Raw genomic sequence first — 27,022 nt, 5'->3', positions numbered from 1 at the left:
CAGAATGGTGGTTTTTCTTTTACCTTCCTGTAACACCTATTAGAGATTTTATGTTTCATGGAAGTCTGGCTTCTAGTACCATAGATACGTCTATAAGTGACTAAAAGGCCTCAACATGAAGGGCAGCAGTGGTATGGCATGAACTGTTTTAGCACTGGTGGTCTGAAGAACCAGCTTACCTGCCTGATTTACTTTTCAAATTTTATGTGTTAAAAGTTGGATATTTCTGAGTAGAACATATTAGTTAAGACCCTTTAGGTTACAAGTGACAGAAAGCCAGAGCCAAACAGCTTAAGCATAAAACAAAGTCTTAAGGTTGGTGGGACTGGGGACTAGTATTATTTTCTCCAAGTCTCACTCTACCAGCAGATGTGGAAGGCTTGTGGGCCAAAGCACTCATGTTAGAAGCTCCAAGGTGCTCACTGGATTAGGATGATCCTTCCTGTAGGTTTTCCTAGGTGAGGACAAAGAAGCAGAATTCTGAAAGCTGACTGGAGAAGAAAAATGCTTCCAGGTGTATATTCGGATCATGAAAATCAATCAGGAAGCCCCAGTTTTTCTTTTTATGTTGTCTAATAAAAAATGTGGTGTTGGAGAAGACTCTTGAGAGTCCCATGGACTGCAAGAAGATCCAACCAGTCCATTCTAAAGGAGATCAGTCCTGGGTGTTCTTTAGAAGGAATGATGCTAAAGCTGAAACTCCAGTACTTTGGCCACCTCATGCGAAGAGTTGACTCATTGGAAAAGACTCTGATGCTGGGAGGGCAGGAAAAGAGGACGATAGAGGATGAGATGGCTGGATGGCATCACCGACCCGATGGATGTGAGTTTGAGTGAACTCCGGGAGTTGATGATGGACAGGGAGGCCTGGAGTGCTGCAATTCATGGGGTCGCAAAGAGTTGGACATGACTGAGCGATTGAACTGAACTGGATAAATATTTATTGGCCACCTAATGAGAATGCAGCACAGATTAAATCGGAGAAGGGAAATGACAACCCATTCCAGTATTGAGATTTGAGTTAGACAGATTCGAGTATGAATCCTGCTTTATCCTTTTCTGACTTAACTTTTTTTGGCACCCAGGTTAATATAGTATAATATTTCTTAATTTATAATTCTATCCTGAGGTTCCAGAGAAGTATTACATGTCAAGCCAGAGCCTGAGATCACAGAATTAATGAGCGCCATAATTGTTATTTCTTCACTCAGTGCTATGTAGTCACGTTAGGTATCTCTCTCCTTTACTTTCCTCTTTACTTATCTGCTACCTATCTTTTTTTTTCAGTATTAGATTGAGATATAAAAAATGAAGTTTCTAAAGAAAGCTATATAAACAGTTAATAAAAATACCCTGCTCTCTGAAAAAAAAAGAAGTTATTGACTATATACATTACAGAATTTTGTTGTTAAAAATGATCTATAGCTCAGGGTTTCTTGCCCAGATTTAGATCAGAAACTTGGAGGAGCTTTTAAAAATACAGTGTCTAGAACTCCATACCAGTCCTGGCGGAATCAGCATTTTTGGCATGAGGCCCAAAAGTATGTCTTTTCTAAAAGCTTTCTGGGTTCTGAAATGTACGGGGACATTTAAAAAATATAGATAGCAGGGTTTCACATGAGACTTGCTGAACAAAATCTATGGGAAAGGATAAAAATAACAAATACTTGATCTTTACCATAATCCAGAGCTTAGGCTGGAGAGGATTGTTACCTCCAATTTTGGGGTTGAGTTTTAAGACTAACAGATCATAGGTGATCTATTTACAGCCACAAAAAATGATACATTTCAGTATTTGTTCAAAATGTTTGCTGACTTCCCTATCTTGCCCTTCTCTGGAGCTCTACCCTGTGAAAGGAGTATACTTACTATTCTGTTAACATTGGGCTTGGTCCTATAATTTGCTTTGATTAAAGAATGTGAGTGGAAGAGGCCCATGCTGCTTCCAAGCAGGCACTTTGAGGCATTTCACTGGTCAATTAATTTTTCCCTTCTGCCACCAGACTATCATGTTCCTGGTCAGTGGCTGCTGTCTCAGTCAAGATGGCAGAATGAAAAAGACTTGGGAAGAGAGTAGCAGTCAACCTGTGGAGGCCCTTAACGTGAGCACAAAGGATAGTTTTGCTTAATCTTATGAAACTTTGGGATGATAATCCCAACTCTCTACTCTTCTCTTCTACAACAACAACAAAAAAAGTGAGAATCTGCACATCAAAGGAAACTATTAGCAAGGTGAAAAGACAGCCTTCAGAATGGGAGAAAATAATAGCAAATGAAGCAACTGACAAACAACTAATCTCAAGAATATACAAGCAACTCCTACAGCTCAACTCCAGAAAAATAAATGACCCAATCAAAAAATGGGCCAAAGAACTAAATAGACATTTCTCCAAAGAAGACATACAGATGGCTAACAAACACATGAAAAGATGCTCAGCATCACTCATTATCAGAGAAATGCAAATCAAAACCACTATGAGGTACCATTTCACACCAGTCAGAATGGCTGCAATCCAAAGTCTACAAGTAATAAATGCTGGAGAGGGTGTGGAGAAAAGGGAACCCTCTTACACTGTTGGTGGGAATGCAAACTAGTACAGCCACTATGGAGAACAGTGTGGAGATTCCTTAAAAAACTGGAAATAGACATGCCTTATGATCCAGCAATCCCACTGCTGGGCATACACACTGAGAAAACCAGAAGGGAAAGAGACACGAGTACCCCAATGTTCATCGCAGCACTGTTTATAATAGCCAGGACATGGAAGCAACCTAGATGCCCATCAGCAGATGAATGGATAAGAAAGCTGTGGTACATATACACAATGGAGTATTATTCAGCCATTAAAAAGAATACATTTGAAGCAGTTCTAATGAGGTGGATGAAACCGGAGCCTATTATACAGAGTGAAGTAAGCCAGAAAGAAAAACACCAATACAGTATACTAACGCATATATATGGAATTTAGAAAGATGGTAACAATAACCCTGTGTACGAGACAGCAAAAGAGACACTGATGTATAGAACAATCTTATGGACTCTGTGGGAGAGGGAGAGGGTGGGAAGATTTGGGAGAATGGCATTGAAACATGTAAAATATCATGTATGAAACGAGTTGCCAGTCCAGGTTCGATGCACGATACTGGATGCTTGGGGCTGGTGCACTGGGACGACCCAGAGGGATGGAATGGGGAGGGAGGAGGGAGGAGGGTTCAGGATGGGGAACACATGTAAACCTGTGGCGGATTCATTTTGATATTTGGCAAATCTAATACAGTTATGTAAAGTTTAAAAATAAAATAAAATTAAAAAAAAAAAAAAAAAAAAAAAAAGTGAGAATCTGAGCCCAGGTCTTCTGTCCATGACTTGCTGTTTCTATTATAATTCTCAACAGGATAAGAGAGCTATGTCTGATCTAGGAGAAGAAGGAATTATTTGCTTCCATTGATGGGACGGCATTTGTGGGGAAGGAGTGTTTTTGGTATATGTGTGTGTGTGTGTGTGTGAGTTGCTCAGTCGTGTCTGACTTTTTGTGACCCTAATGGACTATAGCCCTCCAGGCTCTTCTGTCCATAGAATTCTCCAAGTAAGAATACTGGAGTGGGTAGCCATTCCCTTCTCCAGGGTATATTCCCTACAATAGGGATCAAACTCAGGCCTCCTGCATTGCAGGCAGATTCTTTACCATCTGAGCCACCAGGAAAGCCCATTTTTGGTATACTTAGCTAGAATTTAGAATAGAGATCTCAGATTTCTTCCAAACTAGAAATTCTATTGTTCTTTGATGTGCTTAAAGAAACATCATTGTCTATTTTTTGCTACTTGGGCTAATACAATTTGTGGGCTATATTGTTGAGGTATAAATGTAGCATTAATCTGGGGCTGACAGAAAAATAAACCACCATATATAACATCCCTTATATGGAAAAAAGTTTTCAAAATAATAGGCAAAAAAGGTGAACTTTTAAAACAAATTCTTGGTTTACTTTAAAGTTCAGATAAAACTCAAATCATATTTAAAAAGGGTAATCATTAAAATGGAGAAGGAAATGGCAACCCACTCCAGTATTCTTGCCTGGAAAATCCCATGGACGGAGGAACGTGGTTAGGCTACAGTCCATGGGGTTGCAAAGAGTCGGACACGACTGAGCGCCTTCATTCAATTGTTAAAAACAAAAAAGTACATTTAAAAAGGGTAATTGTTATTCACATTTTGCCCACAAGGGGGCCACACAAGTCAGCACTACATTTTCTTATGCTAAACTTATTTACATATTTAGTTCTAGTGCTTTTTTCTCCCTCCAGAAATCCAGGTTGTCATCGAAATTTATAACCTGAGTTAAAGAGGCTGTTTTTCTTTTTTTTTTTTTTTTTATTTTTTTTTAAAATTTTATTTTATTTTTTAAACTTTACATAACTGTACTAGTTTTGCCAAATATCAAAATGAATCTGCCACAGGTATACATGTGTTCCCCATCCTGAACCCTCCTCCCTCCTCCCTCCCCATTCCATCCCTCTGGGTCGTCCCAGTGCACCAGCCCCAAGCATCCAGTATCGTGCATCGAACCTGGACTGGCAACTCGTTTCATACATGATATTTTACATGTTTCAATGCCATTCTCCCAAATCTTCCCACCCTCTCCCTCTCCCACAGAGTTCATAAGACTGTTCTATACATCAGTGTCTAAAGAGGCTGTTTTTCAAGTTCTCTATGTAAAGATAATTTCAATCTGCTTCATTTCTTCTAAACCCTTCATTACTATTCAAATTTTGATGTCTACAGAAGATTAGAATTCCTGTTTCATTTTCAGAGATTTAAAATACTTTTCCCAAATTCATTACCTTATAGCTTTATCATTTTAAACCAAGAATGATGAGGTAATTTTAATCAGAATCAAAATTAGTTACTGATGTTTCCAAATTTAAAAACTAGGATTTTGTTTTTTAAAGATACAAAATTGGAAGCACGATGATAATAATTCTTAGCAAAATGTAAACAATAATAATAATAATAGCTATCATTTATGACTGCCTACTCTGGACCAGAATTTTTTGGTACATGATTCTATTTAATCCTCTCCAAAGCAGCTTGGCAAGGTATAGGTCATTTTCTTTGTTTGGGATGAGAAAACAGTTTCAGAGATGTTAGTTGTCACAACTACCACATGATTTTAATGGAAAGACCTGGCATTTGATCCCAAGTCCTTCAGAAGCCAAAGTACACAAGCTTTCCTCTACACCACACTGCCTCTCCCATTTGGCTTTGAAATGAGTTTCTACTCTGGCTATCATATTTATCATCTCAAGTTTCTTCCTCAAGTACATATTTTATTTCCAAAATAAATATTTATGCACATAAACCTCTATATCAACAGGAAGCACAGAATTAAAAATCGCATAATCACCATAAAAGCGTCTAGTGATCTTCCTACGGGAAAGGGATGTTGTGGTTTGCAGGGAGCACACGCAGAGACCCCTTACCAGCAGTTTGTGGGCCACTGGACCACAGGAGGATGGGGAAAGTACTGGGAAAGGAGAGCACATAAATCTGCATTTTAAGTTCCTTCATGAGCAAGCGTAATTGATGGGAATCATTTGAGTTCATTACTTAATCTATATCCTTCTTATAAATTTAACTATTAAAGTCAGCCGAAGCCATGCAAACTTCCAACCACTAGATGGCATTGTTGCTTAAGAAATGGAATTGCCAGCGCAGGTTCATGTTCAAGCGATTAAAGGCAAGGTTTCTGACAAGGAACTTGTGTTTTTCTTGGAAGAGACAAGACAGACCTATGTGAACAGTTACAGAATAACACAAGAGTGTGCATTCATTTGTGAGTAGTTGCAAATAGAAAGCGGAGAAGGCAATGGCACCCAACTCCAGTACTCTTGCCTGGAAAATCCCATGGATGGAGGAGCCTGGTAGGCTGCAGTCCATGGGGTCGCGAAGAGTCGGACACGACTGAGTGACTTCACTTTCTCTTTTCACTTTCCTGCATTGGAGAAGGAAATGGCAACCCACTCCAGTGTTCTTGCCTGGAGAATCCCAGGGACGGGGGAGCCTGGTGGGCTGCTGTGTATGGGATCGCACAGAGTCGGACCCGACTGAAGCTCCTTAGCAAATATAAAGGGTATAGGTAACGGGAGCTATAAGCTCTCAGAGAAATAAATGTAAAATATAAGTTTCCACAGATGTGGGACTAGGGTGATGTTCTAATGATTAGTAAGAGCTGGCCAAGGCAGGAAGAGAGCAAGCTCATGCCTACTGACATGAGCACAAGCGAGGAGGTGGTGACAAACACTGAGTTCGGGTGAAGCGAAAGATTAATTTGGGGAAGAGTGGGAGCTGGCAGTGGAGGAGACAGATCGTATAGAACCAGAAATGACAAATAACAAAGAGGAGGAATTTATTCTTCTTTCTGAATATGCCTCTAAAAGTTTTTGAGCAGAGTGACGTGAGGAATATTTCACTGTAGGAAGATGAACTTTTGGGTACTAGGGCAGATACTGAAGAAGGATCACGACTTCTTGAGCTCCGTTATCTGTTTTCTTCCCCGTGTAACTATATCCCTTATCCCGGTCCTTTCACCATTTTTCAGGTTTCCTTCCCACCAAATCTCGATTTACAAAGAGCAGAGATATCCTCCCCTCAACTTTCCTGTGCCCAACATAAAACTGGCACCTGTCTGCCTTCCTATAGAGCAGGGGCTTCTGCTTCTCGCCTGGTCTTGTGCCCAGAGACTTGCCTTCCTCTAGTTCTCCATTCTGAACATAATTTGTGTTCAGATATACTCAGCCAGTCAGGTCCTCTTAGGAAAAACAAACAAACAAACAAACCAAACCAAAGATGGCTTTCTCTTCAGTGAGAGAAACGTCTCCAAGCCAAGGCGCCTCTACCCCACTTCTACAGTTTCAAGGGTTTTCATTTCTGCCCAAACTTCACCTAATAAACTTCACCTAATAAACTTTCATTTCTGCCCACACTTCACCTAATAAACTTCACCGTTCTGATAGCACGGGGGGCGGGGGGAGGGTGGGGGGTGGCGTTCAGCCTTTGAGTTCCTTTGCTTAGGCGCTCTGAGGAGAGGGCAGAGGGCGGCAGGCGGGCGGAGAAGGTGGCACTTCTTGAACCCCGCGGCAACTGGTACGCCCTCACCACGGTCCGGCAGGCGGTCCTCACTGGAGTCGAGGCAGATCCGGAGCCGTGGGCTTCTTGGACTTTCACAGGTCTCTCAGTTGCCCGGGCGCCCACTCGGGCATCCTGTCCTCAGGCAGAGAAGCCACGAAAGATGTTGCCAAAGACCAAGAGGATGGAGAAGCCATAGAGGAAGACAGGCAACACGTTCCACGGGGCCACGGCAGTCCTCGGCGGCCCCTTTGCTAGCCTGGTTCCTCTCACCGACAGGGCGTCCTCATCATCCGGGTCTGACGCCAGCGTACCGGCGTTGCTGGCGTCCTCGCCGCCATAGCGGCGCACAGCCCGGGTCCGTGCTGAGGTAGCTGGGCACTTACCCAGCTGTGTGGACCACTGAAGGCGCTCTGAGAGGAGCTCAGGGTAAGGACACAACGTATGGTTAAACAAAGCGGACGGTAGCGGCAATGTCCAAGGGCCAGGCTGTGACAGAAGACGTGTACCTCAGTGCCGAAACTGCCGCCCTGCTCTGGCTTGGCTTCCTTTTAGTTGAAAATTGTATGATACTGAATGCAGTGAATTTATAAACGGAGGGACTAACATCTTGTTAATGGCTTCTCATTGACCTCAGTGTCCTAGTCCATGCATGTGTTGAAAAGAATTTCCAGACAGGAAGCAGAATGAAGAGAATAGAGTTTATTAGAACGGGAGATGCTGTTAGAACCTTGGGTCACCTCAAGGAACGTGGGTCATCTCCCTGTTTTTATAGCTAGGGAACAAAGAAATCTTTCTGAGTCACTTGCTGACTGCGTGGGGTACATATACTTTCCTTTTACTGGAAAGGAGAGAACAGGACGAATACCTTTCCTTATATGAGACAAAAAGAGACAAGCCATGTTGCCCAAGAAGGCTTGAAAATTCTGCAACAGTTGCAACATGGCGTGCAGGGCTATAAGGGTCTGGTGCTTTTTGTTTCTGCATTGTGAGGCTCTTCTGGCTTTTCTCGGTTTTTTTTTTTTTTTTTTTTTTTTTTTTTTGTCCCCTGGGCACAGCACCAGGTTTAGGACAAAGGCTATACAGGATCACTTAGTCCTACAACTTCTAAGCATCCTGTATGCTGTGCCTTCTTTCCTGGGGCTCACCAGCCTCCCTTCTGTGGGCCGCTGCTCATTTAGTTCTGTCTGGAACCAGCCTCTGTCCCTTTCTCCTTCTCAGGCCAGACTCCAGGTTAACTCATACTTGTTCTGTAGCTTCAGCCAGATTGTCACTTCCTCTGGGAAGCCTTCCCCAGGCATCTGTCAACTTTATAATATGCTTTAGTAGCCTCGGGAGATTCCCTGGTAGCTCAGATGGTAAAGTGTCTGCCTGCAATGCGGGAGACCGGCGTTCAATCCCTGGGTCGGGAACATCCCCTGGAGAAGGAAATGGCAACCCACTCCAGTACTCATGCCTGGAAAATTCCATGGATGGAGAAGCCTGGTGGGCTACGGTTCAAGGGGTAGAAAAGAGTCGGACACAACTGAGCGACTTCACTTTCTTTCTTCTTTCTTAGTAGTCTCAGGGGCTTTTTTCCCCACAACATTTATCTTCTCAGTTACATCCCATGTTTGTGTGACTTTGATAAACCTCTGTGCCTCTTAGAATTAAATTGCTTGGTAACAGGGTTCCTGTCTGCATTTGTTCATGGCTATTTCTAAACTCATCTCTGAGATACCTGAGGGGCGGGGATGGGGGAAACCTTAGCTCTTCTCTGTTTCTGTTTTGAACCCAGGGGAGTGGGAGATGAGGTGGTTAAAAAGCTGAAAATTCAGAGCTATATTTTCCTAGATAAGAGAGCTCTTATCTTTTTAGCTTCATTCCAAGTTGCCTGAGAAAAGCAACTTTACATTTTCTTAACATGACAAAAAATACTGACCCACTTGTTCTCTGAGCCCTGTAGGGCATAGAAACCTCAGCATCTTACAATCTTATGATTAAATGGCATGGGGCTGTGATTTTTGTACTCTGCAAGTGAGATGAAGCTAAAAGTGGTTAAGCCATTTTGAGTACATTTTCACAAACAATAAAACCTTCCCTGAATGACTGCAAAACTGTTAGGGATTCTTGGTGAAGACATACAGATCACCGCATGTCCCATGGCAGCATGGGACAAAGGTTCAAATGGTCTTTTAATTGCAAAAGTCAAATTCAAGCTTTTGGACACAATTTTTAGCTGAGTCTTTGTTGTAGACAGTTCATGAATGTGTTCTTTGAATTTTGTGGAGTGATGACAGGATTTCCATGTGTCCAATTTATTGCATGGATAGTGAATGACTTAAATTCTTTTCTTGACTTAGTGCTGTTAACCTCCTCCTAGTAAGATATGAGTCAATCAGTGATCTCATACAACTAATAGTGTGATGAGATCAGGAGTGACACGACTGTTATGGGAGAGGGCTATCTGCATTGTATATTGTTCTTTCATGTTCCATCAGATTGTATGTTTAAAAAGTGATCACAGATCTATTTCCAGTTCCATATGCTCCTCCAAAACTTTGCCATATGCCCTCAAGGGTTGAGATTTTGCTCCTCTCTTTGAAACTGGGTGACATTTTGTGGCTGTCTTGACAAAGAGAAGGTGGTGGAAGTGACACTTGGTGACTAAAATGTGATGTCAAAAAATGTGATATGGCTTCTAGCTAGTTTATTCTCCCTCAGGGTGGTTACTCTTGCAGCCCAGCAACCATGTTGTGAAGAAGCTTAACCCACAGGGATATGCCAGGGCTAGATTTATCAGCCCACAGACTCATCTGAGGTCTCAGCTTATTGCCATTATCAGCTCGCATATGAGTCAGCCTTTGTTGATTCTAGCTCTAGCCTTTAAGTTCTCCCAGATGAAGCCAGGCAGTGCAGAGATAAGATAAGGAGTTCCCACAAAGCCCTGTCCAAATTGCAGGCTCTGTAAGCAAAATAACTGCTGTTATAAGACATTAAGTTTTCAGGTAGCTTGTTACACAGAAGTCAGTACCCAGAGAAATAAGCCTAAATAGGGAACAAATCATTCTATGTAATCTTGCCTCTGTGCTTTTGTTGATTCTATTTCTTGGGCCTGAAATACCCTTTATTTTCTTCCTCTCCCATTTCTTTCACTTGTCTAATCTTCCAGCTTAGTCTTCTTGAATCAACTCAGGACTTAATCTCTTTAAGAAGTCATTCATAGTCCTTAGTCAAATGTCCTTCCTGTGTGTGTAAACCTCATCAGCAGGTCTAGTCACATGGGCTGTCTGGGTCCATTTAAGTTTCTGATGTCTGTACCTGTTGGTACATTCATCTTTGTACCGTTAATCTTTCAACACTCAGGGCCTAATATAGTGCCTGGCTCCACCATCTACTACCTTGTGTGAATTTAGCCAAATTAATAAGCGTGTCTGAGACTCCCTTTCTTTATCTGTGAAAGGAGATAAAAACTCCAACTCATAATGTTTTGTGAGGATTAGAGGGTAAAGTCATCTAAGATACTGACACATGGTATCATCAAATGCTACATAAGTGTAGCTATTACAGTTATTAGAATAACCTCAAAATAGGAGAAACACCCATACATATCCAACAAATAATGTTATATTTTGAGATACATTAGTCAGAGTTCTTGATCCCACTTTCCACTCCTCTGTAGGGGAGCTTTGAACTCATTTACCTTTTCCCCATAATATAATTTTCTTTATATACCACCCACAGAGGGAGGGCATGTGTAGCTTTGAAAGGAAACAATTGGAATGATGAATGGATTTTGAAACTTAGAGCAGAGGTGAAATTCTTAGGAACCAAGTGCTTGAGACAGATAAGACACTTTAAAGTTCAAGTGCTTGGCTTTGGGTATTAGAATCCAAGGTCCTGAAGGTGATAAGGCATGGAGATTATGCCAAAATCAAAGAATGTATGATGATGTAAGAGTTAATGAGAGAGACCCAAATCCTGTTCTGTATTCCCTTACTCCCACACCCTAAGCAGAAGGAAATTGGTACATCAATTCCCAGGGTTCCAAGGTGTAACCAGGGAGACTGGAATACTGTTAGAAGCCCCTGGGGGCTTCCCTGGTTGTCCAGTGGTTAAGAATCCACCTTGCAATGCAAGGGACACCAGTTCAATCCCTGGTCCTGGAAGAGCCCATGTGCCACAGAGCAACTAAGCCTGTGTGCCATAATTACCGAGCCTACACATTGCAGCTACTGAAGCTTGCGCACACTAGAGCCTGTACTGTACAACAAGAGAAGCTTGTGCACTGCAATGAGGAGTAGCCCCCACTGGCCACAACTAGAGAAAGCCTGTGTGCAGCAGTGAAGACCCAGCACAGCCTAAAAATAAAGAGAAACCCCTTGTTTATCATGGGGCTGAAGTAGCAGACCAGCCATGGGCTGATGAAGAGCCTTATGTAATATCTCTGAGGATCTCCTCTGAGTCTTGTGTACCCCAAGAGTGAGAGAAAGGATCCAGTGGAGGTACAGAGATCCAATGGACTTGAAAGAACTTGGACATGAAAGGAAGACGTGGAGTGTGTATGTGTTTGTATGTGTTTGCTAGAGGCCGTTTCACACTAGCACCTGCCAGCCCATGACAGTAAACACCTGTTGAAGAGATTTACAGCTCAGCAGATACCAGACACTGAAATAGTTAGTTTTTCTTGGTAGGATTGGTGTAAATTCCCAATTGTGGGTGAGTAATTTGAATAGTTAATTTTGGCAGACACTCTTTTTTTCTTTAATGACTCCTTCTTTAGAACAGGAGTCTTGCAGTCTTCAAGTAAATGGACAGCGTGGTAATACTCAGCTGATTGCAGCACTACCCCACTGTAAGCTCAGTGGATTTAAGAGAATCTAGTGACCATTTCCTGTTGATGGCCCTTCCAACAGCATGAGTCTATTCAATGTTTCCCAACCAACTTAGCCAGCTCCTCCCCAAGAAACCATTGCACAAGCTTTTGTGGAGGCCAGCAGAAGTATCCCTCTCCCGGAGACCTGCTGCTTCGTTAGGACTTGCAGCCCTCAGTAACATCAACCTTCTTATCACTGTAATCTGGGAAAGCACATGTTGTTCTCAACAATCTTGGCAACAGACGTTATGAGAAAATTTTGTGGAAGTTGTCTTTTCCGGTTATAGTTAAACCACCAGGGTCAGTTTCTACTTTGCACTCATGATCCAATGATGAATATAGTTGCAAAGTCTGTAATATCCAGAGGTAAAATGCTCTAAATGCTGAATCATGTGCAACTCAGAAGAGAAGCACTATAGGGGAAGTGGTATAGGGGAGTAATTCTAAGAGGGAGTATTACCAGATTATCTAGTTTCTTGAACCTAGCTCCAAGTTACCAGCTCTGAGGTCCAGAAAGATATTTTACTTCTCTGTTCTTCAGTTTTGTGTTCTAGAAGATAGACGTAAAAGCGCTTTCTCTGGATTTGGGTTTAAATGTCAAGTGGCTACAATGCACAGTGACTGGCTTTTTGTGAGCTCTCAATGAATGTCGGCCACTATTATCATATATATTATTTCTAGCATTTCTGATGGTAGCAGAAAATGTTGATTGCTTAGCTATAGTCACATCCTGCTTCTCTGTCTTCCTTTTAACCTGAGTACTGATTTTGTGTATTTATCTGGGAGCCATGTGCTGATAAATCTTGATTGAAAACCTTCTCACTAATACTTCCCCTCTATTTCTGATGGCACTTCCCTACCTGCTTGAAGGTAGGCACAGCCATATGACTTGCTGTGGCGAAAGAAATGAGAGATGATGCTTGTTACCTCAGTCAATGGCATTCCAGGAAGTTCCATCTGAGAAAAATGGGTACAGAAACCCCTGCCAAAATGTAAGATACATAGCATGCATGAAAAATAAACTTTTCAGTTTCACACCACTGAAGTAACTGGAATGTATTTGTCATCTGTTACCATAGCTTTCCTTGGTTTACCCCAACTAGTATAGACAAGCAGATTCCATAAAACCTATTTCACTCTTAGATAACTGTTTTGTATTGCATACTGAGGTCACTTAAAAAGTTCATTTTTTAAAGAAATCAATGGTTGATGTATTTTCACAATCAATTATTTTTTTGTGTTCAGTTCAGTTCAGTTGCTCAGTTGTGTCCGACTCTTTGTGACCCAGGCCTCCCTGTCCATCTCCTGGGGTTCACTCAAACTCACGTCCATCTAGTCGGTGATGCCATCCAGCCATCTCATCCTCTGTGGTCCCCTTTTCCTCCTGCCCCCAATCCCTCCCAGCATCAGAGTCTTTTCCAATGAGTCAACTCTTCGCATGAGGTGGCCAAAGTACTGGAGTTTCAGCTTTAGCATCATTCCAATGAACACCCAGGGCTGATCTCCTTTAGAATGGACTGGTTGGATCTCCTTGCAGTCCAGGGGACTCTGAAGAGTCTTCTCCAACACCACAGTTCAAAAGCATCAATTCTTCGGTGCTCAGCTTTCTTCACAGTCCAACTCTTGCATCCATACATGACCACTGGAAAAACCATAGCCTTGACTAAACAAACCTTTTTTTGTGTAAATTCCCATAAATTATTAATTCATAGTTGTTTTGTTCATATCATATTTGAACACTGATTTTAGCTTTTGCTTTGAGAGTTTTGTGGCCATTATTTCTAACAAGCTCAGTTTGAGTGTGTCAAAATTTGCAGATATGAATTCCAGTAGGAAGATGTGAATATTCCTTAATATTTTAATCAATAATAAAGGAAGTAGTACATAGAAAGGGAGCAGTACATAAAACAAACTCAGGGACTTGATGGATGGATTCCAAAACTGCCTCTGTCACTAGTGGCTGTGTTACTTGGGATAAGTTTCTTAACTTTCTCTGTTTTACTGCTCTCATCTATTAAAAAAGGGTGGGGGAAGGGTAATATTAGTACCTAACTCATGCTGCTGCTGCTAAGTCGCTTCAGTCGGGTCCGACTCTGCGACCCCATTGACGGCAGCCCACAAGGCACTCCCGTCCCTGGGATTATCCAGGCAAGAACGCTGAAGTGGGTTGCCATTTCCTTCTCCAATGCATGGAAGTGAAAAGTGAAAGTGAAGTCGCTCAGTCGTGTCTGACTCTTTGCGACCCCATGGACTGCAGCCCACCAGGCACCTCCATCCATGGGATTTTCCAGGCAAGAGTAATGGAGTGGGGTGCCATCGCCTTCTCTGACCTAACTCATAGGCTGTTTTATAATGGCCTATGATAATTCTGTGATTAATTCTATGATAAATAATAGTTCATTTTACTGCATTTTGCTTTATTGCACTTTGCTGATACTACTTCTATTGCAAATGGAAGATTTGTGGCAATTTTGTGTCGATCAAGTTTATCAATACCATTTTTTCAACAGCATTTGCTTACTTCATGTCTCTGTATTACATTTTGCTAATTCTTGCAATATTTCAAATGTTTTCATTATTATATTTGTCATGGTGATCTGTCATCAGTGATCTTTGATGTCACTATTATAATTATCTTGGCATTTTTTAGCATTAAAGTATTTTAAAATTAAGGTATGTACATTTTTTAAGGCATAATGCTACTGCATACTTAATAGATTACAGTATAGTATACACATAACTTTTGCAATATATATATTGGGAAATCAAAAACTTTGTGTGACTCACTTTATTGCAATATTCATTTTATTGCAGTGGTCTGGCACTGAACTCAAAATATCCCTGAGGTATGCCTGTATGTCACAGGAGATGTGGGTTCAATCCCTGGGTCAGGACAATCCCTTGGAGGGGAAAATGGCAACCCACTCCAGTATTGTTGACTGAAAAATTCCTTGGGCAGAGGAGCCTGGAAGGCTACAGTCCATGGGATCACAGAGAGCTGGACACGACTGAGCGACTGAGCACAAAAACATGCCTGTAAACTATGTTTTTGTTAAAGCTTTCAGAGTAGTGGCTGGAACTATATAAAAAAAAGCTATTAAGTATTTTTAAGTGAAAAAAATACAGAGACTTAACACTGTTAACTTAAATTTTTTATTATTTATTTGTATAAAGTACAATTGTTACTTCCTCTGCTTTTGTAGCTATTGTTGTTGTTCAGTTGCTCAGTCGTGTCTGACTCTGGGACCCCATGGACTGCAGCACACCAGGCTTCCCTGTCCTTCACCATCTCCCGGAGTTTGCTCAAAACTCATGTCCATTGAGTCAGTGATGCCATCCAACCATCTCATCCTCTGTCGTCCCCTTCTCCTCCTGCCTTCAGTCTTTCGCAGAATCAGGGTCTTTTCCAATGAGTCAGCTCTTCACATCAGGTGGCCAAAGTATTGGAGTTTCAGCTTCAGCATCAGTCCTTCCAATGAATATTTAGGATTGACTGGTTTGATCTTCTTGCAGTCCAAGGGACTCTCCAGAGTCTTCTTCAACACCACCATTTGAAAGCATCAATTCTTCGGTGCTCAGCCTTTTTTATGGTCCAAATCTCACATCCATACATGACTATTGCTCCTTGTAGGTATAAGTTCTGTTAATAAATTTAGTCAGTTTTTAACCTATAAAAGGGCTTCCCAAATTTCTCAGTGATAAATAATCTGCCTGCCAATGCAGAAGATGCCAGAGAGGTGATATCAATCCCTCTATCAGGAAGATCCTCTGGAAGAGGGAATGGCAACCCACTCCAGTACAATGCTGGGAAAATCCCATGGACAGAAGAGCCTGGTGGGCTACAGTGCATGGAGTTGTAAAGGGTCAGACACCACTAAGCAACTGAGCACACAACCTGTAAAAATTGTATTGTGTATAAAATATATTGATTTCTAGTAGTAATATTTATTATAAATTATTTAAAATGTTGTACATAAATTTTAGCTTAATTGTGAGAAAGCTGATAATTTCCCACAAATGGTTTAGTATTATTCTATGTCTCGGGTTGCTGTGCTTAGTCTCAGTCATGTCTGACTCTTTGTGACCCCGTGGATGGCAGCCTGCCAGACTTCTGTGTCCATGGGGATCCTCCAGGAAATAATACTGGAGTGTGTTGCCCTCCTCCAGGGGATCTTCCCAACCGAGGGATTGAACCCAGGTCTCCTGAATTGCAGGCAGGTTCTTTACCATCTGAGCCACCAGGGAAGCCTGTGTCCAGGATTGCCTTACTGTAAATAAATATAACTTTCTGTATACTTTAAATCAATTTGCAGCCTGTGTCCTTTTGAAACACAAAATAAGCAGCGAGTCAGAATGTCAGATCAAATAGCACTGGGATCAAAAAGGCAGGCTAGAAAGAGGTAGAATCAAAATTTCCTTTCTCCCCTGTATATGTATACATCTTCTGCACATTCATTCAATCATTATTTAGTTGTCCAACAGATGGTCATTCAGTGTCTCTCTGCTATATGCCAGCCATTATTCTAAGCATTGGAGATAAACAGCAATGAACAAAAGACAAAGCCTTTGTCTCAGGGAGCTTCACTTTTTTTACCATTTAAAATTTTATTATTGGTGTATAATTTCTTTACAATGTTATGTTATTTTCTGCTGTACAACAAAGTGAATCAGCTATATGTGTACATATACATACCCTCTTGAGCCTCCTTCTCACCCCAACTGGCATTCTACTTAGGTCATCACAGATGACTGAGCTGGGTAGCTTTTATTTTGAATGGTGGGGAAATAAAAGCAAAAAATACATATTTAGTCAGCAATTAAGTGATCTGAAGAAAAGTAAAGCAGAATAGCAAAGATGGGCAAAGTCTGGGTGTGAAGCTGGGAAAGGCAGGAGAGCAAGCCAATCATTAAATAGAAGAAGAATGCTTCAGGTGGAGGGACAACTCCAAAATCCTGACATGGGAGGCTACTTGGTTCATTTAAGGTAGACCAGAGACATATAGGACCTAGTAAGGCATTTATGTAGTATGGGAAGATAATGGATGTTTTCAAGTGGGGGAATGACATTATCTGAGTGAATGGGCTAGGAGCTAGACTGCGTCCATTGAATTTTGCTTCCCTGAGGTTAGCGGTGATGTTGGGCAAGTTAAATTTTTTTTTTTCTGTGTTTGTTTTCTTCACTGTAAAATGGGATGACCACGGCACATGTAGCATGAGATTAGAATGAAGATCAAAGTAATTTATATCTTTAAAGTACATTGAATAGTTCCTGGTACATACTAAGTGTTATGGAAATGTTTACTACATTAGTGATATTTTGAAAACTATCACTCTGACTGTAATGTAAATAATTTATTGTGTGTATGACTATTACATGGAAGACACTCTGTGGCTGATATTCAACTCCAGTGATTTTAAAATATGGATTGCATCTGATTCTGAAGTATCAAAGACATAATTAAGGAAACAAGGAATACTGGAAAAAATAATGAAATTGGAACTGAAAGACCTAAACTCTCGATGTTACTTTTTAATTGAGGTTCTAATTTATCCAAAGTCATGTAGTTGGCCTATGATTGGTGTGGAGAAATTAACAAGATGGCACCAGTCAGGTTTTCTCGCCCTATGTTCTGTAAACAATAACTGCACAGTTATGTAACTGCTGAGATGACTTGTAGCACTGTGCATGCATGTCACGGGCTACTGTGAGTGGTATGCCTGTATGAGCTTCACCATGGAAGCCCTGGCTGCTGCTGCACTGAGGTTATGTTATGGCTCCATTATGGTTATGTTGTGGCTGCTGCTATGGCTGCTGTGTCAGCTAGGAGAGAGAATGTGTTATGGCTGCCGTGCCAGCCAGGAGAGAATAAACATGTCTGCAGTTCCTACAGTTCCACGAGTTTCCTTCCAGCCTTTTAGCTCCAGCCTTTCTTACCCTGGGTTCAGCGAACAGTGTGAACAGCAAGACAGTTGGCATCACTGATAGGATCAGCAATACAGTTGGCTTCTGTGGTTTTCATATTTAGAACTTTGGATAATATAAGATCTTTTTTTTTTTTTTTTCGGTAAATGATTTGAAATGGAGCAAAGAGCAATGTCTTTGCTTTTTTCTTTGTTGAGGAATATTGTGGCAGTGGACATGATGAGGTGGAGTGCCATAATTACATCCAGATGGATAGGGGAAATCTGGGGAGATGTGTGGCCTGGTGGCCTGCTTCCTTGGCAAGGCATCTAGGGTATCTATACATTTAAACTCCAGAATTACACATCCTGATTCAGAGCCAAAATGCAGGATTAGCAAAGGGAGATTTCTAGATATACAAAACTGAGGTAAAGTTTTCTGGCTCCTCATGGTGTACCCTGGCATGCAAGGGATTCAGAGGGAATGAGAATATAAGAGAATTCTCATTATATGTGTGGGTGGGTGGGTGTAACCTTGTATAACTATTCTTTGAGGCCAGAAAAGAAATTTAATATGTTTAATTGATTTTTTTCTCTTGATATGTAGCAGTGTATGACTTGAGAACAAGATCAAATCAGTTACAGAACAAAGTGAGTCTCCTTTTATTTGCATATGTCCTTGTAAAAGTTTGCAGGCCCTCTCCAATTACTGTTGTTGTTCAGTCACTAAGTCCTGTCCGACTCTTTGCAACCCCATGAACTGCAGCGTGCCAGGCTTTCCAGTCCTTCACTATTTCCTGGAGTTTGCTCAAACTCATGTCCATGGAGTTGGTGATGCCACCCAATCACTTCATCCTCTGTCGTCCCCTTCTCCTCTTGCTCTCAGTCTTTCCCAGCATCGGGGTCTTTTCCGTTGAGTCGGCACTTTGAATCAGGTGGACAAAATATTGGAGCTTCAGCTTCAGCATCAGTCCTTCCAGTGAATATTCAGGGTTGATTTCCTTTAGGATTGACTGACTTGATCTTGCAGTCCAAGGGACTTTCCAGAGTCTTCTCTAGCACCACAATTTGAAAACACCAGTTCTTTGGAGCTTAGCCTTCTTTATGGTCCAACTCTCACATCCGTATATGACTACTGGAAAAACCATGGCTTTGACTAGATGGACCTTTGTCAGCAAAGTAATGTCTCAGCTTTTTAATATGCTGTCTATGTTTGTCATACCTTTTCTCCCCAAAAGCAAGCATCTTTTAATTTCCTGGCTGCAGTCACCATCCATAGTGATTTTGGAGCCCCCAAAAAAGAAATCTGTCTCTGTTTCCACCTTTTCCCGATCTACTTGTCATGAAGTGATATAGCTACTTTAAAGTCTTTCTTGTTCTAATAGTTACTATACAGCTATGTTTTCTTGTTTGTTTTTGTGAAAGGGAGCTAGATATTAGTTTATTTGCAAATCTCTAAAAATGCTTTAAATAACTCCATGCTGCTGCTGCTACTGCTGCTAAGTCGCTTCAGTCGTGTCCAACTCTGTGCGACCCCATAGATGGCAGCATGGGGCTCCCCCGTCCCTGGGATTCTCCAGGCAAGAGTACTGGAGTGGGTTGCCATTTCCTTCTCCAATGCATGAAAGTGAAAAGTGAAAGTGAAGTCGCTCAGTTGTGTCCGACTCTGTGCGACCCCATGGACCGCAGCCTACCAGGCTCCCTGCCCATGGGATTTTCCAGGCAAGAGTACTGGAGTGGGTTGCCATTGCCTTCTCCGAAATAACTCCATAGAGTGATATAAATAACATATTTAAAAAGTCATATATCTAGAGTTAGAGCTACATTATTATCCATCTACTTACCTACCTGTCTATATTTTTTCCCAAGCATTTTACTTATAATTCTTCCAAAATGTATCTATCTTAGAAACTATTGACTCCTAGAATTTTGGAGTCATTCAACTTTTTGAAAATCTGATAAAAGCTAAGGACCCTGTTTCTAGAACATACTCACCAAATCATGCATACATTTTTAGTGATCCTCTGAACTGCAGTTACATACACATTTACCCTACTAGTTGATACCCTACTAGCAACCACAAAAAAATTTTTAATTCCCTGTTGGTTTGTATACATTTTGACAGTACTTTAGCTGACTCATATTTCTGTTTTGCTACAACTTTAAGTCTCAGGGATATATTTTTCAATAATGTTGAGGAATGTTAATTTTTTCAAGGAGGTCATTGGGTCCCTTTGCTTGACACTTTATCACCCTTTATTCTACTTGCCAATTCAGATGTCTGCCTCCTCTCCTTTAAATCATAAACCTCTCAAGGCCAGAGGCAGTGTCTGGTTTTAAGAGAGTTCTCTAGCTCTGAAGATTATGCCTGGCCTTATACTCCAGTCCTTCCTGAATGAGCAAATCAGCAAAGTACTATTCTCATTAAACACTCAAAAAAGCTGAACTTGTATGAAGTACAGTAATTTGCCCAAAGTCATATAGCTAATAGGTGGCATAGTTAATATGACACCCAAAGACTGCTTACTCCCTGTCTAAGGATTTTTCCAATTCTTTACTTGCCAGGGATAAAAAGATGAACTGCAGAGTAAGTTACTGCCATTGTGTGACTCCTTATCAAAATTAAGGTCTCAGCAGCTTGGGGCTGACCATAAGGATGGCATATAACTGTGCAGAGTCCCTTAATATATGTTCGAAAGGGGAAAGGCAAAGGAAGCTTGAGATCAAGAGGGGCTTTTAGAGAGTAAGATAATACATGTGTTAGGAAACTGTCATATTCCTCAAAACAGTGGCACAGCTAGGATATATAGAATATTGAATCAAAAAGGAGTTTGATCTCCTTAAAAATTAAAAGTATTTAAGAATGTGAGATACTTAAGTGTTTTACTCTTTAATTATTTTAAACATCTCGGACATCAGATTCCAAGTCCAGTTAACTGGTTGACTAGCTGACCCCAGTTAAATTCTCCTATTGTCTCATGTCTTTCACCCACACCCGACTTCCAGTTTCTAGAGGAGATCTCTTTAATGACTTTTGTTCATGATGTGTTTGTGTTTCTATAATTTTTGTGAAGTCATGAACATGTTATTCCTTGTTTTATAAATGAGAATTTTGAATGTGAATACAGAAGATGAACTTTATTGATGCCTTAGTCTTTATTAGCTTAATCAACTTAATTGACACAAATGATCTCTTTGTGCTGAGTGGCACGGAAGACCCAAAATACCTTGTTTAACAGTGGAAACAACCCTTTAAGTCACTGGTTGTTTTTCTTAATTTAATTCCATCTAAATTTCTATAAGATAGGCTTCTTGAAATTTACCACTTTCCTTAAAATAGAAAACAAGCCAATAGAGGATGTTTCTCAGAAAAGCCAGCCACTAATGTAAGCAATCTTGGTTTGTACATATTACTGTAAATTTACTTCAAAGAGTGATCTCATACTTAGCATGAACAACTTCTAAATGGAAAAGGTTGAAGGAATGCTGTGCAAAGAATAAATATTAGAGGAATTTCAATCATTTCCTGTTTTGGAGATACACAGATAAGCAGGAAAGTTGTGCTTTTGTTGACTTTGGTTAAAAGTTTGATTTCATCTCTTCCTTTCCCTGTTTAGCTTAATTTCATAATCTTTAGGTAATCATCTGTTGACAGTGAACATTCACCTCCCCAAAGTAACAGCAATAGTTGTGAAATAACTCTTTACATATAAGCATGTTTCTAGAATAGAATCAGACTTAATTTGTTTTAGGATTGGACTTAGCAATACATGGTGTGAACTTTTGTGGGCACAAAAATGTAGTAAAATTTCTCATTGAGAAGCCCATCTCACACAAGTGAGATGCCTGAAATTGCCATCACTGATTTTTTAAGTAGTTTCCACTTCTTACTAATAGATATGGAGATCTGTGAAGTGCTGCATACATACACATTAAAAAAAAATACATATTTATTTATCTATGGCTGTGTTGAGTCTCATTTGGGTCATCATTTCTTGCAGCACGTGGTTCCAGCACACAGGACAATAAATTAAGGTAAATTTAAAATGCTAAGAAAAATAACCTTATAAACATAATTGTTAAGACACCTACAGGATAAAATTAAGTCTTATCCAACACTTAAAGTCGTATCTAGGTTCTGTAGTTGGTCTAAAATATAGCATTTTTTTGTTATTTAGAAGGGCAAAATATTAGACCATTGGTTCCCATTAGCTCAATAGCAAAATTGCTTTGTAAGATTAGCTGGCCAATGCAAGGGCACTGACAGAAAAAGAACATGGAACATACAAGTTTAGTTATCTTTTTCTCTGTTGCAGTCCCAGAGAAGCTGGAGGAGAAAGAGTATCTGTGACAGTCTAGATTTTGTCAGAGAGGAGATTAGCTCAGAGAGGGGATTAATGGCTGGGATGAGGAGCCTAGAGTGGAAATTTCAAGAGGGGAGCATGCATGTGTGCTAAGTCGCTTCATTTGTGTTCGACTCTTTGTGAACCTATGGACTGTAGCCTGCCAGGTTCCTCTGTCCTTGGGATTCTCCAGGCAGGAATACCAGAATGGGTCACCATGCTCTTCTCCAGGGGATCTTCCTGACCCAGGGATCCAACCCTAGTCTCTTATGTCTCTTGCATTGGCAGGTGGGTTCTTTACCACTTGCATCACTTGGGAACTTGTTCTCAGGTGGAAAGAGTGGAAATTTCAAGAGGAAAGCAGGCAATGTCAGTCAGCATTGTGGCCTTCTTTAACATGTGCTGAGCTCCAAGCTATAGAGAAGGTACACCTCAAAGGAACAAATGAGACTTGAATATATTACCAGGAGTCACTAGAACTGTGTGAAGCCACAGCAACATCACTGCCACTTTCTCTTTGTTTGCCAGGCAGGTATAAAAGGCACTGAAAAGAGCAATTTGAACAAAAATAAAAAGGAGGGATGGTGATGGACTGAGAAAAAGAGGGCTTTCCAGATAGATGAGAGAGGACACTTAAAAGTGGGGTCTTTGTAATAGTCAAAGGGAGTACTGAAAATGTGTGAAGCACTTCTGTAAGTGTTTTTCTCATGAAATCCTTAAGATAAACCATATGAGACAGATCGTATTTTTATTTCCATGTTATAGAAGAAAACATTGACAATTAAAGATACTAAGTAACTTTTCCAGGGTCTTTAATGTTTTTAGACTTATAAAGCTAGCTTGACAAAGCTGGCAAGTAGCAGAGCTAGGATTAAAATATAATGAAGAGCAAGGCAATTTGCACTAAAATTTCAAAGGAGGAACATAACTTAAAAGGGAGTTTAAAAAATATTTGTAGCCCTGGAGGGTAGAAGAGGTACAGATAGGAATGAAAGGGAAATTAGACAAAAAAGTAGATTTCAGTGCATCATAAGGAAAGGTTTTCTAAAATTTGAATTAATTCTAGGAAAAGGAGTCTTTGTGAAGCTGAGCTTCCTGTTATAATACTAGACATGTTAAAGTGAGCATTCGATGGCCATATGTTAGAGAAGCTGTAGAGGAATTTCAGATATGAGTGGGGATGGCAGACTAGGTGAACTTCACTCCTTGTGATTGAAAATTATCACCCTTGAGAGCTCCTAAATGCCAGAGTTCATACGCATTTTGGGGCCTAGAAAGTAAGAGTTTAAAATCAAGTCTAATCCTGATTTTCCTGAGAGAAAAAACAAAAAGGGCAAATGCATTCTCAAGTTGATAAACAGAAATTTAGTTTATCAATGCAAGTGAACCTTTTCTTCACCCTAAAACATCTATTTCTGCTTTATTGACTATGCCAAAGCCTTTGACTGTGTGGATCACAACAAATTGTGGAAAAATTCTTAAAGAGATGGGAATACCAGACCACCTGACCGGACTCTTGAGAAATCTGTATTCAGGCCAAGAAGCAACAGTTAGAACTGGACATGGAACAACAGACTGGTTGCAAATTGGGAAAGGAGTACGTCAAGGCTATATACTGTCACCCTGCTTATTTAATTTATATGCAGAGTACATCATGAGAAATGCTGGGCTAGATGAAGCACAAGCTGGAATCAAGATTGCTGGGAGAAATATCAATAACTTCAGATATGCAGGTGACTCCGTTCTTATGACAGAAACCGAAGAAGAACTAAAGAGCCTCTTGATGACAGTGAAAGAGGAGAGTGAAAAGCTGGCTTAAAATTCAACATTCAGAAAGCTAAGATCATGGCATCTGGTCCCATCACTTCATGGGAAATAGATGGGGAACCAATGGAAACAGTGAGAGACTTTATATTTTTGGGCTCCAAAATCACTGCAGATGGTGACTGCAGCCATGAAATTAAAAGACGCTTGCTCCTTGGAAGAAAAGTTATGACCAACCTAGACAGCATATTAAAAAGCAGAGACATTATTTTGCCAACAAAGGTCCATCTAGTCAAAGCTATGGTTTTTCCAGTAGTCATGTATGGATGTGAGATTTGGTCTATAAAAAAAGCTGAATGCTGAAGAATTGATGCTTTTGAGCTGTGGTGTTGGAGAAGACTCTTGATAGTCCCTTGGACTGAAAGGAGATCCAACCAGTCCATCCTAAAGGAAATCAGTCTTGAATATTCATTGGAAGGACTGATGCTGAAGCTGAAGCTCCAATACTTTGGCCACCTGATGTGATAAACTGACTCATTTGAAAAGACCCTGATGCTGGGAATGATTGAAGGCAGGAGGAGAAGGGGACGACAGAGGATGAAATGGTTGAATGGCATCACCGACTAGATGGACATGAGTTTGAGTAAGCTCTGGGAGTTGGCGATGGACAGGGAAGCCTGGTGTGCTGCAGTCCACGGGTCGCAAAGATTCAGACATGACTGAACTGAATCTCAGAGGGCAATTGAATGCGAAGTGTCTTAATCAATGAAAGAAGTATGGAATAACAGGGATTTTTAAATGATTTTAAATTATAAATGTTGTCAGCCTTGCTTGCATTTGTATCCTTGTGTCATTGATCACCATTTTTGATTGACGTCTAGGGCCCAATTTCTGACACATGCTTATTCAGTATGTCTCAGGGCCTGAGAAATATATTCTTTAAAAATCATATATTTATCAAATATTTACAAGTTAAATAAATTGACTCAAATAAATGATGTCTCATTAGCACTGTCTGTGTAACTTTAACAACAAAGTGATACTCATTATCAGAGAAATGCAAATCAAAACAACAATGACATACCATTTCACGTCAGTCAGAATGGCTACAATCCAAAAGTCTACAAGCAATGAATGCTGGAGAGGGTGTAGAGAAAAGGGAACCCTCTTACACTGTTGTGGGAATGCAAACTAGGATGCCACTATGGAGAACAATGTGGAGATTCCTTAAAAAACTGGAAATAGAACTGCCTTATGACCCAGCAGTCCCATTGCTGGGCATACACACCAAGGAAACCAGAATTGAAAGAGACATGTGTACCCCAGTGTTCATCGCAGCACTGTTATAATAGCCAGGACATGGAAGCAACCTAGATGCCCATCAGCAGATGAATGGATAAGAAAGCTGTGGTACATATACACAATGGAAAGTTATTCAGCCATTAAAAAGAATACATTTGAATCAGTTCTAATGAGGTGGATGAAACTGGAGCCTATTATACAGAGTGAAGTAAGCCAGAAAGAAAAACACCAATACAGTATACTAATGCATACATATGGAATTTAGAAAGGTGGTAATGATAACCCTGTATGCAAGACAGCAAAAGAGACACAGATGTATAGAACAGTCTTTTGGACTCTTTTGGGAGAGGGCGAGGGCGGGATGATATGGGAGAATGGCATTGAAACATGTAAATTATCATATGTGAAATGAATCACCAGTCCAGGTTTGGTGCATGATACAGGGTGCTTGGGGCTGGTGCACTGGGATGAACCAGAGGAATGGGATGGGGAAGCAGGTGGGAGGGAGGTTCAGGATGGGGAACACATGTACACCAATGGCATATTCAAGTCAATGTATGGCAAAAACAGTACAATATTGTAAAGTAAATAAATTAAAAAAAACAACAACAACAAAGTGATAAAATGAATGACTAGTGCTCAGCTCAGTTGAGCTCTTGAGCTCTTTAAAATCCATAGTGGCATAGTAGTCACAGCAGGTGAAAGATTGAAGATGCTTCCTGTCCCATAATTGTTCGTGAGCTGAATCTGGTCCTTTTTAAATAAGAAAATACTTTGTTACTCACTCTTTTTGAAAGACTTTTCTTATTTATTTGCAGTGAAAATGTCAGAGGAATGAGATCTATATAATCAGGGATAGACTGACTTTATAGTTAGTCTATAGGCAAGAAGGAATTATATTTAACACTGCTTGGTTGAACAAAATAAAATAGTGAGCATATATATTATGGGTTATACATTTTATAGCAATTGCCTGTTATTCAGCTAATGGAGAAATAAAATGAAATGTGATATAGATAAGAAGACTAGAAACATAGTTATTTATTTTATTTTTTTGCCAATTCAATAGTAAAGAAAAAATTCCTTGATAATGTTCCTAAGGAATAAGGAAGGCTTTTAACCACAAAAATATTGTACATATTTTTTGGGAGTAAGGCCTACTAATTTAGTTCAACTAAAAAAATTAAAAATATTCTGCATGAAATCCTCATTTTTACCCTAAGTGAAAGAAAGTGAAGTCGCTCAGTCATGTCCGACTCTTTGCGACCCCATGGACTAAAGCCTACCAGGTTCCACCATCCATGGGATTTTCCAGGCAAGAATACTTACTGGAGTGGGTTGCCATTTCCTTCTCCAGGAGATCTTCCTGACCCAGGGATTGAACCTGGGTCTCCCTCATTGTAAGCAGACGCTTTACCATCTGAGCCACCAGGGAAGTCATTTTGACCCTAAAGAAGATGTAAAATCAAACATAATACCCAGAGCTTCATGAAGTTTACAATCTAGTACAGGATCAATCAAATGAGCCAATACGGATGTAAACAAAGTTCAGTGAGATTCAAAGAGAATACTCATTTCTATTTGGGGTAGGTAAAAGATATATGTCTTCATGGAAGAAATGACATTTGAAAAACAGATGGGATATTTACAGGTGAAAAAAAGGGATAGAGGGCATACCAAGGAGACAAAGGATTAAAAGCAAGATGACAGGCAAGTGTGAGTTGTTTCTG

The sequence above is a fragment of the Bubalus bubalis genome, chromosome 8, assembly GCF_019923935.1.
Source record: "Bubalus bubalis isolate 160015118507 breed Murrah chromosome 8, NDDB_SH_1, whole genome shotgun sequence".
NCBI lineage: Eukaryota > Metazoa > Chordata > Mammalia > Artiodactyla > Bovidae > Bubalus > Bubalus bubalis.
This window is presented reverse-complemented; position numbering follows the sequence as displayed.